We start from the raw sequence: 15,834 nt of genomic DNA, 5'->3' as shown, positions 1-15,834 counted from the left end.
TTCCAGCCCATGCTCTAAACTACAACACTGCTCTCCTCTCCTGCAGCTTCGACCTCCTTATTGAAACTTTCTTACACCCCTCTTCATCTTCCTCTTCCCAAATCCCTGAGATCTGGGGCAGTTATTTTAGTGGTGTGTATATATACATACCTACATGGATGTCTCTCCCACATACAGACACACATACACACACAGTCAAAACTTGCCACCACCCTACTGAATGGTATTAAATATGAAACTGAAGCTACATTGATAAAAGCCATAAAGCTCCAGGACACAACCAAAATATAAACTCTTTTTAGAAAATACCTGGAGCCAGCACTGCAGCATGGTGGGTAAACCTCCCACCTGTGATGCCAGCATCCCATGTGGATGCCAGTTCCAGTCCTGGCTGCTCCACTTCCAATCCAGCTCTCTGCTTATGGCCTAGGAATGCAATGGAAGATGGCCCAAGTCCTTGGACCCCTGCATTCACATGGCAGACCCAGAATAAGCCCCTGGCTCCTGGCTTCAGATCAGCTCAGCTCCAGCCATTGTGGACATTTAGGGAGGAACCAGCAAATGGAAGACCTCTCTCTGTGTGTGTCTCTGTCTCTCTCTGTCTCTTTCTCTGTAATTCTGCCTGTCAAATAAATACACATATCTTAAAACAAAACAAAAACAACCTACTGAGTGCTCACTAAGTGTTGGAGCTGGACCAAGCCACGCTGTTCAGGCGGGAGCCCCTTTAACTGCTTTGCTCACACATGTTATGTTAAGGGGCCTGGGAGGTGACACAGCTGACTTGAGAAGTTCCCCACATAGCCACCCACAGGACGTCCCTGGGGATGGCTCGCCTGCCTTCCCACGTGCCTGGGGACCTACTGCTGTGAAAATTCCTCCCAACAGCCTCCAGCCCGGTTCTCTGCCTCCCCCTCCTTCTTCCTTTCTCTTCTTCTCCCTCTCCTCCTGTTCCTTCTTCTCTCCCCAGCTTCCTTATCCGCTGCAGCACCCGCCTACCCAGAGTCAACTCCCAGACGACATTTTAGAACGAAAGACTGGACGAGCCCCCAACCCCGCCTCCACTCCCGGGCCTCTGGGAGGCCCGCCCTCCCTTGCTGCCCTGCAGACTCTCTCCTACTCTTACCTCCACACTCACCCTCACCACCAGGCAACCCAGCAGCTTGGGGAGTGGGGACGGTCTCATCTTTTTTTATTTTTATTTTTATTTTATTTTTTTTGACAGGCAGAGTGGACAGTGAGAGAGAGAGACAGAGACAGAGAGAAAGGTCTTCCTTTTGCCATTGGTTCACCCTCCAATGGCCGCCGCAGCTGGCGCGCTGCGGCCAGCGCACCGCGCTGATCCGAAGCCAGGAGCCAGGTGCTTCTCCTGGTCTCCCATGGGGTGCAGGGCCCAAGGACTTGGGCCATCCTCCACTGCACTCCCTGGCCACAGCAGAGAGCTGGCCTGGAAGAGGGGCAACCAGGACAGACTCCAGTGCCCCGACCGGGACTAGAACCAGGTGTGCCGGCTCCGCAAGGCGGAGGATTAGCCTAGTGAGCCACGGCGCTGGCCACGGTCTCATCTTACTGTGCTCTGTGCTCAGGGAATCCTGAAGGCTAGGGGCCTCTGCAGGGAATGGGACTCGGAGTGAACCAGTAGCCTGGTGGCCAGCTGAGGCCTGACCCGTCCACGGTGTCGCCTCCTCACCTTTGCAGTGGGGGCGTTTACAGCCAGCCTGCTCTGATCCAAGGGAAAGGCTGGCTTCCGCCAGGTGAGAGAAGTCCAGCTCTCCACTGAGCAGACAGCTGCAGCCTCACTAAGCAGGTGTGTGCAGAGGGGAGACATTTCTCCCCTGGTACAGCCAGGGGGACTCTCACCTGAGGCACACCTGAGCACTTCCCGCCCCATTTCAAAACTCCTGACAGAAGCTTCGAGGAGGGACAGGCGGCATAACGAGCCCCTGCCAGTGTGGAGTGTCCAGAGCTTACCAAGGACCTCACTTGGACCTCACTACAACCAGAAGGGACAAGCCAGATTCATTCCCATTCCATGGAGGAGGAAACTGCCCAGAGACGCAGCAGAGCCGGAGCGAGGCCGGGATGCAGCTAAAAGGCAAACCAAGTCCTCTGGACCCCAAAGCCCATTTCCCTGCTCTCACTGCCCCCCTTTCTCTCCTGCCGCCATCAGAGTGGCAAATCCCTCTGGCTTGGCAAGGCTCTCACTGCTTCCTGGTGAGTTAACACTGCAGCAGGGGTTCACTGGCGCAGGAACAAGTCGTAGGATGGACACCTGTGAGAGGGCCTGCTTCAGGAGTCCAAGAACCACCTGTCATCGGTCAGCTGAGGCCACACTGCCAGAACTTGCTTGCTGAGTTCACCTAGATCTTGGTGCCTAGGATGCCGGCCCCTGAGGTGAGCTTTCCTAGAAGGACTGCGGAGCAGGCCAGCCCTCTGTTGTTGTTTTGTCCCAGGGGCCAGAGGGGGAATTCTGCCCTCTGCTTTGTCAACATCCCTTCAGCCCGGCAGCCTGCTCGGTTTCCACCCTGCAGAGTGGCGCACCCAGCGGCTGGCGTGGCCCTTCTTATCTCCATGGCCCAGCTGAGCCTTGGTGTGCCTCCGAGTCTCTCCAGCATCTTCTGGAGCTGCTAGTGAGGCACAGGCCAGATGCAGCGGTAGGGCCAGCTCCTTGTAAGTGTTGACTTCCAGAAGCACTACTCCTAGCTGGCAGAGGTTGCATCTACAAGGTATGCAGGTGCACCCAGGTCAATAAGGACACCTACCTGTCGCAGGTGTCTGGAAAAGTGGCCTGGTGCTGGAGGATGTATTTGGAAGCCAGGAGGGGCATATCCCACCATCATCTTGCCTTGGTGGTGGTGGGGATTTACAGCCTAATAATAGGTATAGGGGCATTTGTTTCCAAGTGACCGCATTCCCCCCTCCCCTTCACCCTGTCCGCCAGAATCATTGGGATTTGCTGTGTTCTACAATGCCCCCCACCCCGCCACTGCCCCATCTCAGGGACAGTGGTAGTGGACTGGTTTCCCTGTGCTTTACCGTGTCCTACCACTAAGTTTCCACTGTTTCTCCTTCTGCCCCATCTCAGTGCCTGGTAACCCTACCCCTACGTCCATGGTTTGGATATGGCTTGTATACAAGAGTTCGTGTGCTGGGAGCTTGGTCCCCAGCATGGCAGTGTTGAGCTCGTGGAGTCTGGAAGAGGTGGGGCCTTGTGGAAGGAAATTAAGTCCTGGAGGCTCCACCCTCATGAATGGGATGATGCTGGTCTCTTGGAGTGAACTGGATCTCATAGGAGTGGATTAGTTCCCATAGGAGTGTTATAAGTGACTGAGCCTGGCTCCTTGGAGTCTCTTGCTTCCTGCCATGTCTTGTGACCTGTTTTGCATGGATTCCTGCCATGTGATGCTATCTGGCCTGAGGCCCTCACCAGAGGCCAGTGCAAGTTCTGTGCCCTTGAAGCTCCAGAACTGTGTGCTAAATAAACCTCTTCCTGTATATAAAGTATCCAGACTCAGGTATTTTGTCATAACAACATAAAACCATACCTACTAATTATGATGATAACTACAACAAAAATAAATAAGCTAGTATCTACTGAGCATGTCAGGCATGCAGTATCTTATTAAAGCTTCAAGCCAGGTGGAGTAGGTATTGTCATCTCCATTTCACAGTTGAATAAATTGAGAATTATGGAAGTCAAGGTATTTGTTCAAGGCTGTGAAGCTGGCAAGTAACTACCCAAGGCCGCCTGCTCACACTTGCCCATGTGGGTTTGCTCCAAAGTCTGGATTGCTCTTGATGTCTTCTCCCCAACCCAAACTTATCAATGTCCATTCCATCAGTCTGCACTCCCAATCAGCAAGAAACCACTGAGCCCCATTATGGGCCTGGGCACCGGGGCACAGAGAAGAAGACCAAGGCATAGCCCCAGCCAAAGTCTTCCCTGCTCTGGGTCTCAGTTTTCTTGTCTGCACAATGAAAGGGTTGTCCTAAAAGACAGTATGTGCAGAACTCGTACTCGTCGTGATCACTTGAGCCATGTCCCGGTTGATGGGGAGGTGGGGAAACTGAGGCCTGGGAATTAGGATTGCCCCAGAAAGTCACCTGAGCCAAGTCAGGAAAGAAAACCAAACTGAGATTTGACCCTTAGAAAAAATGGTTCTGTTCCTAAGACAGGGACTTCATCGCCAAGAACGAGCCCCAGGAGGGACCCCTGGGAGGGGAGAATTCATCTACTTCACAACATTTTGTATGGGACAGAGCCTTGGGACTGCCATCCTGGTGTGGAGTTTCCCCCTGAGTTCTGCACTCAAGGAAAAGTCAGCTGTTTGACCGCATCCTTTCACTTCCAGGGTTCTACAGGGCGCTCCGAAAGCAGTGAGGCTCCAAAGGGGCCGTTTCTAAGCCATTTTGTGGGAAATGAGGGCCAGTGTTTGAGTTTGGAGGAAAGACAGAAACGAGACACTCAGAGGACTGAGCTGGTCTGCAAGCCGCCTGCCTTGCACGCTCCTGCGGACAGGTGCACACAGCTCTCAGCGTTTTGAAAGGACGCCCCCTGTTGGTTATGCAGGAAAGAACCTGGCAGAGAGGAGATCCAGCCTTCACAGGATCCTGCGGCAAACAATTTTTCCAGACTGATGCAGAATGCATATTCTGAAGCTGGGCAAAAGTCATTGACCAGCCTGTCCATGTCTGGGAACACAGTGGCTGTGAGGCCCCCTTCGATGTGTAGAGCAGAAAGCCAGTTCCTGACACTGCACAAACATGATCTCTATTTGTATTTCATTACGATTTGCATATAATAGAGCTGTCATTCTATGTCCACAGGGTATTGGTTCTGTGATCCCCTGCGGACCCAAACATCCCTGGATACAAAGGTCCCTGATGTAAAATTGTTAGTATTTACATAGAACCTACATATGTCCTCCTGTAACCCTGTAAACTGTAAGTCATCTCTAGGTTGCTTAAAATACCTGACACAATTAAGTGCTTTGTAAATAGTTGTTGTACTGTATTGTTTAAGAGATGATAGTGAGCAACAAAGTCTGGCCCTGTGCAGCCACAGCTGTACTTTCCCCCTCCACTATGTTTGATCTGGGGTTGGTGGGGTCCAAGGTGACAGAGCATGTGGAAGTGGAGGGCTGACGCTGACGAGAGAGATGTCCACTTCATGTCAGTTTCACAGATGGCAGTGCTGAAATTCAAAGAACTCACTTGTCCCTGCCGCCTGGCCTGATATTGAGGTGACAGAGGGAATCGCAAGTGGTTTCTCACGGTCCTCGTGAGTTCCACGAAACCATATTCTCTCCTATTTCTTTTCTTTCATCTTCTCTCAGCCGTTGGCTCCCTCTGCACCCAAAGCCGTTCTATACAGGAACTTCAGTCAGCTTCCCGCCTAAGGCTCTTGGAGACACAGTGCTGTCTCCACTGCAACTCTGCCCTCCTTCCAGCTCCTGAGGGCTGCAACCTCCTGGTCACTTAGGATAACATGAATTTCTCTTTGTGACATGCTTTCAACCTTTACAAAGGAAAAAAACTAAAACGAACCAAAACCTCACAAGCATCATTTCGTCCCTGTGTGGGGTGGTAGGAAGGACAAACAGGGTGTAGCAGGGAAGGGAAGAGTTTCCTCAATACCCCTTTGTCAGTCACTTTCCACACAGTAGCCCCTTTACTCTCAGGGACAGCCCTGCCTGGGAAGAGAAATTACTTCCCGGATGAGTCAAGCCGTTTTCCAAAGTCACTTGGCTCACAAGCCAGAACTAGGATTTCGAAACACCTACTCTCAACCAAGTATCCACCACGTCTAGGCTAAGCGCCCACCCTGACCCACCCTCACCTTCTTTACTCACACCCTACTGTGACTCAAGTGGCAGAGCAGGACTCAGACCCAGGTTTGCTCATTGCAGACCCTGAACCTCCAACAGCAGGGTATATGATCACGGCTCACCGGTCTGAAGTTTATCTTGGCACTGTTTCACAAAGGCGCTCATCCACGCATGGCATAAATGAAGTCCTCATCCGAGTCCCTGGGACCTGGAAATGTTGCAGTATAGGGACTCACAGGTGTGATTAAATGAATGATCTTGAGCTAGAAGCTCATCCTGGGTTAGCTGGGTGGGCCCTAAATGTGAAGAAACTTGAAAAAGTTCATGGAAAAGTAGAATTAAAGATAATGTGTGGGACTGGTGTCATCAGCTCAAATATTTGGGTCCCTGCCATCCATGTGAGGACCTAGAAGGAGTTCCTGGCTCCTGGCTTTGGCCTGACCCAGCCCTGGCTGTTGCATTTAAGGAGTGAACTAGGGCATGGAAGATCTCTCTCCATTTCTGTGTGTCTCTTTGCCTTTCAAGTAAAGTGAAAATAAATAAACAGATTTAAACAATTTTAAAGATAATGTGCATTTTTCATGAATTTGGTGAAAGACATTCATGTAACCACAGAGTCCTTATAAGAGGTGAAGGAGCAAAGGAAGTGAGGGAACGAAAACAAGAAGCTGGAGCAATGGGAGGCAGGCAAGGACCCGCTCCAGCCTGCAGCCAACAGAGGGAACCCAGCAGGTGGATCCCTTGACTTTAGCCCAGTGGCACAGTTTTCAGACTTCTGGCCTCCAGTAAGAGAATCAATGTCTTAACCCACAGACTTTTGGTAATGTGTTAGAGCAGCCAAAGGAAATAAACACAAGTACTATTTACATACTTAAGAGAATAAACTATGTAAAGCATTTGAAATGCACCTTTTTCTATGAAAAATAATCTTCAGCAAGTCACCGTAAACAAAGGCCACAAGTGCTTAGGTTGGCTCTTGGATATTTGAATTAAGTCATTTTAGGTAACTTGTTAAAGCCAAACTTATACTAGGCTGATCTTGGCCAGATTAGTTTTATTTAGAGATAAGAGATTTTGGTTTATGTATTTGAAAGCAAGTTTTAAAATCCTGCATGTGACTTGTACTACTTTTCAATGTGTCTATGAAGGAAGCGTACTTAGTGCCTACAGCAAACAATATTCTTAGCAAGGTAGAAAGCATAACCTTATTCACTTCTGATGAATTCTTTTTTCTGTCATGAAGAACTATTTATTCAGTCAAATATGTCTGCCTTGAATGGAGGTGTGTACCTAGAAATATACATATTTTGCATACATATTATAGTTCACCAACATCCTGCGCACATCGTAAATAGCCTATAATTCTAAATTTCCTAACAAGGCAAACATCTTCCATCCACCAATAACTTTGGGACCATTAGATGTAGAAATGGGAAAAAATTGTGTTTTCTTACTATTCTTTCCCCAGAAGTGTTAGCACATGGATTTCAACCTTGAAATATTTTCTTGGATGTATTTGTGTTTTTTGTGTGATTGTTATTCACGAAGATGATGGTTAACACACCTATCATTTTGCTGAAATCACCACTGACTATACAAATTACTATTTGAAATAATGACTGTGTTGATCCTAATCCATTTGCTCATAAACACAGGTTTGAATGATACAATCTAAAAATCTGATTGGCATCACCCAAGGTGTAAGTCATGGGCATTGTTAGATGTTGATGGCCCTGCTTTCCAAAACAGCTACAAGGACGGTAGCTGGAGTTCACTTAGTAGGAGGCTAGGGCCGGACCACACACCGACACAGGAGCTTCCTGGTGTCATCATTGTTGAGCTTTGTTGAGGCACTGTGGTGCCACTGAAAGGAGTTTTATCTGCAATGCACTCTGGAACTACAACATACACGGAATCGAAGATGTATAAAACATAGGACAGAAAGCATTGACACAGTTTAGTCTCATAACACTGGCTCACAGTTGGAAGAGCGCCTGGACACATCCGAGACGGAGGAAGAAGGAGATGCGAGGCGTGAACTGCACCTTTCAAAGACAGAAGACGCTCTAAGCCAATTAGAAAATATCTTGCCCCGCCCCTGGACCTGAGGGGTTAATCTTGAGGCTTGTGCCAGGACCCTTCCGGAACCTGCTCGGATGCTGTTGAAGTTCATTTCGGGTCCCAGTAAACACCTTTGCTTCTCTATATTGTGCCCTGGATAGGTCGTACATAAACACTGCCAGGGACGTTTTTAAAAGGCCCCGCTGCTTGTTGCTTGCAGGTGGATATGAATGTATTCCCAGGGGGTCACCCTGTATTTCCTGCACTGTAAGGCAGAGGATGACCGCGCGGCACATTTGCCATCATCCCACGCAGGTGTGAACCTACAGGGGGTGCATTTTTGGGTTCAGTTTAGGTTTTGTTTGGGGCTGGTGCTAATTTGGAATGAGTGGGTCTACAGTCTGCATCCCATAATTTGGCTCCGAATCTGTGGCCTGACTTGTCCCAGTCACCTGCTCTGGGCTGGGGAGCAGGGTGGGGTACAAGACTAAATCTTACTCATCGGTTGTTTCCTCGTTTGTCCCCTACCCAGTACCAGGTCACAAGCCCCATGGGAGGCCAGAGGCAATATTTGGAGGGATTTTAACAGCGACCCACGAAAGGAAACTTAGGAACACAGGGCATAGGGTGTGCATTTTCAGTGCTGCCCTCACTCCATCTTCTTGCCTTGAAGTCACTGCTGCAAATACCCTGTTGTCCCAAGACAGGTAAGTAACCGCCTTTAAACCCACCAGGAGGTGGTGAGCGCTGCCAGGGTGGCACAGGAAACCTCACTGGAACTAAGCCATTGATATTTTTGTTCTATCTCACCTGGGGAAGACAGATCCCAAGGCCATTTACTCAGAGGCCAACCAACAGCTCTGTCCTGGATGGCACAGGTCTGTGGATGGGCCAGCCACGGGTGACAGAGCTGCTCTAAAACTAGTGTTCCCGAGCCCGGGCCTGGTGCGGCTCACACACACAAGGGCAGGACAGAAGCCGCGGCTCCAGCCCCAAGCCTTCCTGTGTGACACGGCTGAGCTGGGGGCTATTTCCTCATAGGTAGACCTGGTGGCGACAGCGTCTGCTCAGCAGTCCCAGCCAGGGAGTGGTAAACAACACAGCCTCACCAGTGATGCCATCCTGGAGTTGGCGGGCTGACGTGCTGGCACTCACCTTTCAGGAGAGACCTTTCTGGGCCTCTTGCAGAAAGGACACTGGCCAGGGGAGGGGCTGTGCTTTGGGTCATGGAAACACCGCCCGTCGTCTGTGACCTAAAGCCACAGCTTTGCCCGTCGGCCCACCCCACCTTCCTTGCTGCTTCCCTCCTGGGTCGCCCATGATGTCCAACCAGTTTATCTAGAAAACACTCTCGTTATTCTCCCGTGTTCCTTTCCTCCCCCCCCTCTACTTGTTGTGTGTGTCTGTTTTCTTTTGTTCCACACACACACTCGTCAGGGACATAGATGGGGGGGGGGGCTTGGCTAGACAGCTATCACTTGTGGACACATGTGCCCCGACAGCTGGCGTGTGGAGTGGGAGGTGGCTGCTGTGTGGCAATCTGCAGGGACACAGCTGCCTGTGGGGCACAGCTGATGGCTGGCTGGCGGCCCCTAGGGATGGCCCTGGGGCCGCCTCGGAGGTGCTGAGCGTCCCTGCCCTCACACCCACACGCATGGGGCCCTGCAGCCTGTGCCTGTCCTCCTGCCATGGCTTCTCCTCGCTGATCTCAGTCAGGAAACAGAGGAGGAGCTGCATCCTCTGATTAGGTGCCAGTCGCAGCCTGGGGCCTTGAGTCCCGGAACAGCTGAAGGCTGGTCCACGCTGCGGTGCCTGACACGTGTGTCCCTGTTGGTTCTTTTAGGCTCGGGCAGGCAGAGGTGTGTATCTGGAGGCAGAAAGCCCTCCTGCCTGCCTCCCACATCTCAGTTTCCCTAGCTGAAGCATCTTTATTAAAAAAAAACGACAGGATATTCACAGCAGAAAATTCGGAAAAACCCGGAAAATATAAAGAAAAATGTCACATTTCTGCCATTAACATTTTTTTTGTTTTCAAATATATTTTATGTAATTATATCATACTGAATCTACAACTACTTGTCTTTAAACAATAACTCTCGCTTATTGTGCAAGTAACATATTCATTATGTAAAATTTAGAATATTCAGCACGTTTAAGAAAAGAAAAATGACTTCTTACTGCTCCACTGAGAAGTAACAAAAACTAATATTTCAATGTATACCTTTCTGGTATTTTTAGCAAGCACAACAAATCGAAGGGAGAAAGGTAGTGTAGATTCGTACTTTAGAGACTTTAAAATCTTATTTACTTATTTTTTTTTTTAAAAAAAAAAAAACAGAGACAGACAGGCATAGCTTCCATCTGATGGTTCACTCTCCAAATGCCTGAAAAATCCAAGGCTGGGCCAGGCCAAGGCCAAGAACCCAGAACTCAATTCAGGTTTCCCAACTGGGCGACAGGGACCCAACTAGTGAGCCATCACCTGCTCTCCTCCAGGCTGTGCACTGCAGGAAGCTGGAATCAGAATCAGAGCCAGGGTGTGAACCCAAACACTCCAATATGGGATGTGGCGGTCCCAAGTTCTGTTTTAACTCCTGTTCCAAACACTGCTTCCTGTATGCATTTTAAAAAGTGCTTTACCACATGACTCAGCATCAATAATTTTATGTCATTAAATGTTCTTTTATACATTTATAATGACAGCAACATACAGATGCTGTATTTCTTATTTAATTGATCCTCTATCGTTAGACCTTGGATTTGATTATAATTTCTCTCTATCATAAACAGATCTAATTATAGCTAAAGCTTTGTATTCCTCCTGCTCTGCTCTAACACCCATGAATTTCCTGGGGCTGTGGCCCTCACCGATGATGGTGAGTTTGCACCTGACACTGTGCATGACAGCGCTTTGGGAAATACACAGGTTGCTGTGTAGATGAGCGTGGTTAGCACTGCTTGACTAGTGGATATGGCATATGTACTGAATATAGAAGAACAATAAGAACAAACACATGACACTTCCTGTTTGCCAGATACAGTTCCAAGTGCTTTATGTTATTTTTATTCTTAATAGGCTCTGTTTTTTTAGAGTGGTTTTAGGGTCACAATACCACTGAGTAGAAAGTACAAAGTTCCCCATGTTCCCATCTCCCACAAAGGCACAGTCTTTTCTACTAACTGATGAGCCCACACTGACACCTCACTATCATCCACAGTCCACCATCTACATGAGGGTTCTGTCTGGTGGTGGCATCCTGTCAGTCTGGACACACATGATGCCATGGCTCCATTGCTACAGGGTTATTTAGAGTAGTTTCACTGCCTTAAAAATTCTCTGTTCTCCAACTGTCCATCCCTTGCCCCCTTATCCTTGGCAGCCACTGATTTTATAAAATTTATTTATTCTCATTTTATTTAAATGCAGAGAGAGAGAGAGAGAGGGAGAGATCTTTCTTCTCTGGTTCATTTTCCCAAATGCTCACAACAAGCAAGGCTGGGCCAGGCTGAAGCCAGACACTGGGAACTCCATTCAGGTCTTCCACAAGGGTGGCAGAGGCATAAGTGCCTGGGCCATCTCCTGCCTCCAAGGATGCACACTAACAGGGAACTGGATTGAAATTTGAGCCAGGCACGCTGACATGGCATGTGGGCATCCCAAGGTCAAATGCCTGCCCCAGTCACTGATCTTTCTGCTGTTTCTGTTGCCGGACTGTCATACAGTTGGCATCATATAGTACATAGCCTTTTCTTATTGGCTTCTGCCAACAAATTTTAATTTTAATTTTAATTTCCTCCATGTATTTTCATGGCTTGATAGCTCATGTATATCTATTTATCTACCTACCTATCTGGAAAAGTTTATATTCTTTTTGTAGCGCTGAATAACACTGCATTGCCTGCATGAACCACCGTTTCCTATCATTTCAGCCTATTTTAGTCCTATGACTACCCAGTGAGGCACGTACTATTAACTAACTAGCTCTCAGGTGAGAAAACCAAGGCACAGAGCATCATCACCTTGCTCAGGGTCCCTGAGTGTGGAAGTGATGGAGCTCAGACTCTAAATGGATCCTGGCTCCACAGTTTAGGCTTCTCTCAAGAAGCCGGCTCCCTCAGGACAAGCTGCTGGGAACTGGAGGTTTGAGTGGCTGTGAATCGAGATGTGGATGTCTGGGGAGGGGTGAAGTAATAGGGGGCTGACAGGTGTATCTCAAGGGAGCTTAGCAACCCTGAGGCTCTGCCTCAAAGATCCGAGTACCTTGATTATAGCATGAGGGTGACTATTTCAAACAAGCATTGTTACCTTGTACAGACACACACTGTAAACCTAGGGACAAAGTGACATGTTCCGTTTGCTTCCTAATAATCCTTCCTGGGGACAAGTAACGCATAGAGTACAAGGGATACAAAATCAACCATAAGCTGCAACTATTGAGGTTGGGTGGTGGCTACATGGAGATGTTCTCTCTTTTTATTTGCTTGGCATTGTGCGTGATAAAAATGTTTTATTTTATTGGGATTGGTGCTGTGGCATGGCAGGTTAAGCTGCTGCCTGCAGCGCCCGCATCCCATATGTGCTCTGGTTCAAGACCTGGCTGCTTCATTTCTGATCCAGCTCTCTGCCATGGCCTGGGAAAGCAGTAGAAGATGGCCCAGGCCCTTGGGCCCCTGCACCTGCGTGGGAGACCCAGAAGAAGCTATAGGCTCTCAGCTTCGGATTGGCCCAGTTCTATCCATTGCAGCCATTTGGGGAGTGAACCAGTGGATGGAAGACCTCTCTCTCTCTCCCTCTCTCTGTCTGTAACTCTGCCTCTCAAGTAAATAAATAAATCTTTAAAACAGGTTTTATTTTTGCAGTAAATTTTATTTTATTTAATTTTTAAAAAGGACTTATTTATTTCTTTGAAATTCAAAGTTACAGAGAGAGCAACAGAGAGGGTGAGATAGATATTTCATTTGCTGCTTCACTTCTCAGATGGCTACAAGGGCCAGGACAAGGCCAGGCCAAATCCGGGAGCCAGGAGCTTCTTTCAGGCGTCTCACGTGTGTAGCAGGGGCCCAAGCAGTTGGCCATCTTCTGCTGCTTTTTGCAAGCCATTAGCAGGGAACTGGATTGGAAGTGGAGTAGCAGAGACATGAACTGGTGTCTATATGGGATGCCAGCTTCGCAGGCGCCGTAGCTTTACCTGCTACACCACAATACCTGACCACCACCCCCCCCCACCCCCGAATTTTCATCTTGAGCCCAGTGATGAGCAGCAGGGCATGCATCTGAATTTGAGAAGGAGCATTGCACAAAGAAAGGTTCAATAACATAAGGTGACAGTTCAGCCACCGTGCCACGGCTCAGAGCAGGCTCAGGAGGGCTGTTTCTGCTCACCACTCTGCCCCTGCCCAGACCTTGGGAGGATTCGAGGGGAAAGGGGCAGAAGGGAAGGTGTGCAGAGGGATCTCTTCACAGTCACTCCCTTTGCATCCAGGGAGTCACAGGGCTTCGCCTGAGGCACCATTGTGATAACCATGACCTTATGCTCTGCGTGCACTGCCAGAGGCAGGCCTGTTGTCCAGCTAAGAGAACCGAGGAGAGGCAATGCAACTCCCCTGCAACACCTTCGCTCTGCCTTATTTGGAGGCAAAGGGAGGACAAGCTAGGCTGTTTCGTAGTTCTGAATCTGTGCCTGAATTTGCCAGGAATAGCCGTGTAAGGGGATATCTGTAATCCACTCCCCAACGGTTTTTATAAATGGAGGGATAAATTAATAGAAAACAAGGGCCCAGCAAGGCGAGGGGGCTGGGCCCAATGACAAAGAACTGGTTTCAGCCACCTCAGGGTTGCTGGGGCAGAGCCCAGCCCCCAGGATCACGTGCTCCCGGAGGGTCCGCCCTCCCCCTCGCCTGCCTCCAGCTGCCCCCCCTCCCTTCAAAGCCAGTGTTTGGTTCCTGACTTGACTCACTAAGCTCCGTGCCAGGATTGAGGGTAGCAGAGAAAACTGAGATGTGTAGCTCTGTGAGTTAGGCCGCCTGATTTCAAGCAAAGCCGATTGGCTGAAATGTCTGACATTTTCGGTCTGAAGGAAGAAGACCAATTAGATGCAGAGAGGAAGGCCCACCCCAGGATCTTAGCTCTAATGGTGGGCGCTCGCTGCCTCTTGCCTGCACGTGCACAGCCGGCCTAAGCTGCCGATGGCCTTTGCTCCGTGGGGGAGGGGAACGTGTACGGGGGAGGGCCTCCCGGGAGATAAAGGTCAGAGGGAAGCTGCTGGGAGGCCCCTAGCTGAGGCTCTCCAGGGCCCGAGAGTACCAGGTGAGTGGCTGTCTCTACTCCCACCGAGTGCTGAGAGCAGGAGGCAAGTCTGACAGGTGGCACCATTATCACATGCTTTGGCTGCCAGTGCAGAGACCTGTGCCAGGATTAAGACTCCCTAACAGTGACATATCCACTGCTTGTTTGAAGGCCAGGGCCCAGCCGCCCCTGGGCACAGAAAACTTTCCTAACAACCATGATTCCACAACCCAAATTCTTCAGTTTCACAAGGAAGGGCCTTTCCTTTTCTCCTCCTTGGCTTTGAAGATTTCTCCCAAATGGTTTCTCCACCAAAGTAAGTCAGAAACTTATCTTCACCTGTGCAATCCATTTTCTTGTTTTCATGTAAAGGAGCCCAGCATACTGCATTGATGACAAGACCAAAGAGTAGCCTGTCTGTTGTCTCAAAAACAAAGGACCTTAGAAGCACTCATTTTTAAAAAATGCAGAGTAAAGAATGAGTTTCTGCTGGTTTATCACAGAAGCCAGTCAGATGCAATCTGGAGAATTTTGCTAACTTCGGGATTTCACCTTTCAGAGAAATGTTGGCTATGTTACAAAATTGCTAGAGGAGAGACTTGGGTTGTGGAGAGGCTAAAACTATGTCCTAAATGAATACCTTAAGGATTGAAGAGCAGGAAGCCTATGAAATGCAAAGCTGAAGGGGGATATAAGAGCCACCTTCAAATTAGTAATAATCTGTGTTGCTTATAAAAGGCAGGACCAGACCAGGGCTTAAGGTGGGGAGGTGTGTGCTATGAAGATAAATTTTTTAAAAGATTTATTTATTTGAGAGGTACATTTATAGATAGAGATGGAGATACACACACATACATAGAGAGAGAGAGAGAGAGAGAGAGAGAGAGAGAGAGAAAGAGAGAGAGAGAGATCTTCTATTTGCTGGTTCACTCCTCAGATGGTCAGAATGGCTGGGGCTCGAGATGGGCCAAGCACTTGGGCCATCTTGTGCTGGTTTCCCAGGTGCATTAGCAGTGAGCTGGTTGGGAAGTGGAGCAACCAGGACTCAAAATGGCGCCCCTATGTGATGCCAGCATCACAGGCAGCAGCTTAACATGTTATGCCAGGATACTGGCCCCTGCAGATAGATTTTGACTTCATGATAGCAAGAACTTTGGTACAGCGACTGAGCTGCCACTTGGAATGCCTGCATCCCAAGTCACAGTGCCTAGTTTTGGGTTCTAGCTTTATTTCCAATTCTCACTGCCTGCTAATGTGCCCCTGGGGAGGCAACAGGTGATGGCCCAAGTACTTGTGCCCCTGTCTCCCACTTGAGAGTCTTGGATTGAATTCCAGGCTCCTGACTTTAGCCTGGCTCAGTTCTGGCTGTTGGGGTCACTTGGGGGAGTCAACCAGTGGATGGAAGATCTCTGTCTATCTCACCCTCTTTCAAATAGAAGGGAAGAAGAGAGGGAGAGAGGGAGGGAGGGAGGAGAGAAGGAGAGGAAGTTTTGATAATTAGAGCTACAGTCCTGGGCTGCATAATGATGTTTTGGTCAACAATGAACTCAACACCATGGATAAGACTGCATTTCCTGGTGTCTCCCGTTAGTGCCTAGTCTTGCTTTGTGTAAGTGCCCTCTGTGACGTACACACAGCAGCAAACTTGCCCAAGGAAGT

At 49.1% G+C, this 15,834-nt stretch overlaps 1 long non-coding RNA gene across 1 annotated transcript; it reads left to right on the top strand.

The window, feature by feature from the left end:
• The first annotated feature begins 8,447 nt into the window (after positions 1-8,447).
• LOC127487253 (uncharacterized) lies at positions 8,448-12,772 on the top strand. The gene is made up of 3 exons (XR_007913890.2): positions 8,448-8,596; positions 10,680-10,765; positions 12,508-12,772. It is a non-coding gene; the product is annotated as an uncharacterized lncRNA (long non-coding RNA).
• Positions 12,773-15,834: the final 3,062 nt, after the last annotated feature.

The sequence above is a fragment of the Oryctolagus cuniculus genome, chromosome 2 (genome assembly GCF_964237555.1).
Source record: "Oryctolagus cuniculus chromosome 2, mOryCun1.1, whole genome shotgun sequence".
Taxonomy (NCBI): Eukaryota; Metazoa; Chordata; class Mammalia; order Lagomorpha; family Leporidae; genus Oryctolagus; species Oryctolagus cuniculus.
The sequence above is the reverse complement of the archived record's forward strand: the minus strand, read 5'-3'. Positions and strand labels throughout refer to the sequence as shown.